Source organism: Capsicum annuum, chromosome 2, assembly GCF_002878395.1.
Source record: "Capsicum annuum cultivar UCD-10X-F1 chromosome 2, UCD10Xv1.1, whole genome shotgun sequence".
NCBI classification, from domain to species: domain Eukaryota; kingdom Viridiplantae; phylum Streptophyta; class Magnoliopsida; order Solanales; family Solanaceae; genus Capsicum; species Capsicum annuum.
This window is the reverse complement of record NC_061112.1, coordinates 150096505-150098976: the sequence shown is the minus strand read 5'-3', so window position 1 is coordinate 150098976 and position 2472 is coordinate 150096505.

Here is a 2472-nt window from a genome sequence, read left to right as displayed (position 1 = left end):
ACCAAGAAAGGGGCGTATGCTAAATTGGTTGAGAGTAAGGACGAAGAAGAGAAACGGGTAAACAGGAAAGAGTACAAGTTATCTAGGAAGGAGGCTAAGTTAGCAGTTACGACGGCTAAGACAAAAACATTTGACAACTTGTATGCGGGGTTATAGGAGAAAGGAGGGGAAAAAGGTTGTTTAGACTCGCTAAGATGGCTAGGGTGGATAATATATGGGATAGGGTGGCTAGGTGCATCAGAGAGAATACTAGTGAGGTGTTGGGTATTTTGAGGGGCCGGGTCGGGCATCATCGGGGGGATTGGTGGTGGAATGAAGAGGTTAAGAAGAATGTGGAGACCAAGAAAGGGGCTTATGCTAAATTGGTTGAGAGTAAGAACGAAGAAGAGAAGTGGGTAACAGGAAAGAGTACAAGTTAGCTAGGAAGGAGGCTAAGTTAGCAGTTACGGCGGCTAAGACGGCAACATTTGACAGCTTGTATGCGGGGTTATAGGAGAAAAGAGGGGAAAAAAAGTTGTTCAGACTCGCTAAGGCTAGGGAGTGAAAGGGTCGTGACCTCGATCAGGTGAAGTGCATTAAGGGGTAGGATGGTACAGTGTTTGGATTTATGTCCAGCCGCTCGATGATGAAGACAATTCACCTGGTGTGGAGGCTAGTGGAATAGTATAGGGAAAGGAAGAAGGACCTGCAGATGGTTTTTATCGACTTGGAGAAGGCATACGACAAAGTCCCCAGGAAGGTGCTTTGGAGATGCTTGGAGGTGAGTGGATTTCCAGTGGCATATATCAAAGCAATTAAGGACATGTATGATGGAGCTAAAACCTAGGTGAGGACGGCGGGAGGAGACTCAGAGCATTTCACTGTCTTGACGGGATTGCATCAGGGATCTACTCTTAGTCCCTTTTTGTTTGCTTTGGTGATGGATATGTTGACGCGGCGTATTCACGAAGAGGTGCCTTGGTGTATGATTTTTGCAGATGATGTAGTTTTGTTTGATGAGACGCGGGGGTGTGAATGATAAATTAGAGGTATGGAGACAAACTCTTGAGTCTAAAGGGTTCAGGTTGAGTAGGAGCAAGACAGAATATTTGGAATGCAAGTTTAATGACGTGAGACTGGAAAGTGAGGTGGTAGTGAAGTTGGAATCACAGGTTGTATGTAAGAGGGATAGTTTCAAGTATCTCGGGTCCGTGATTCAGGGTAATGGTGAGATTGATGAGGATGTCTTACACCGTATTGGGGCGGGATGGATGAAGTGGAAGCTCGCTTCGAGGGTGTTGTGTGATAAGAAGGTGCCGCCCAAGCTTAAAGGCAAATTCTACAGGATGGCAATCTGTCCGGCCATGTTGTATGGAGCGGAGTGTTGGCCAGTTAAGAACTCCCATATTCAAAAAATGAAGGTGACGGAAATGCGGATGTTGCATTGGATGTGTGGGCTGACTAGGGGGATAGAGTTTGGAATGAGACTATCAGGGAGAAGGTTGATGTGACTCCAGTGGAGAATAAGATGTGGGAAGTCCGATTGAGATGGTTTGTACACATGATGAGGAGGGGCATGGATGCCCCGGTTCGTAGGTGTGAGAGGCTAGATTTGGATGGTTTTAGGCGGGGTAGGAGTAGGCCGAAGAAGTATTGGGGAGAGGTAATTAGGTGGGACATGGAGCAGTTACAACTCACTGAGGACATACACCTAGATAGGAAGATCTGGAGGACGCGAATTAGGGCAGAAGGCTAGGGTCAGTTTGGGTCGCTAGTGTAGGGCATTACTTGGTGGGGGTATTATTTTTGTTATGATACCTTGTTTCATGCTTTATTATGAATCTGTTTACTTTTCTCTGTTTACTATTACTTGTGGGTGTCGTATTTATGTTATTCCATCTTGTTCCATGCTTTACTATGAATTTGTTTATTATTCCATGTCTCAAGCCAGGGGTCTATCAGAAACAGCCTTTCTATTTCTTTAGAGGTAGAGGTATGGACTGCGTATATCTTACCCTCCCCAGACCTCACTATGTGGGAATACACTGAGATTGTTGTTGTTGTTGTTGTTTTTAAAACAATTGAATTTTGGGGGATGGAGAGTGGGGGTAGAGGATGAGGTGGGGGTAGGGGTAGAGGTGGGGTGGGGGTTGGAGTGGTGTCGGGGTGATAGGGTATTGGGGGCGGGGTAGATAATTTTGAGAATTGTATGAACATTTCAACTTTAAAGTGAAGTTGAAAGCGAGTTTTGAAAAATATTTTCTTTACTTTTTGAAGAGAAGTCATTTTCCTTAGATTTAAGGAAAATAAGTTGATTTGGAAAACATTTTCCAAAACATATAAGCCAACCAAATATAAGAAAACTGAAAAATATTTTCTGGAAAATGTTTTCCTTCATACCAAACACACCCTAATTCACGTGTTGTTTTCTTTAAAAAAAATTCCCCACTTTTTGCTTCTTCTTCCATCACTATAACTATGTTCTACCCACTA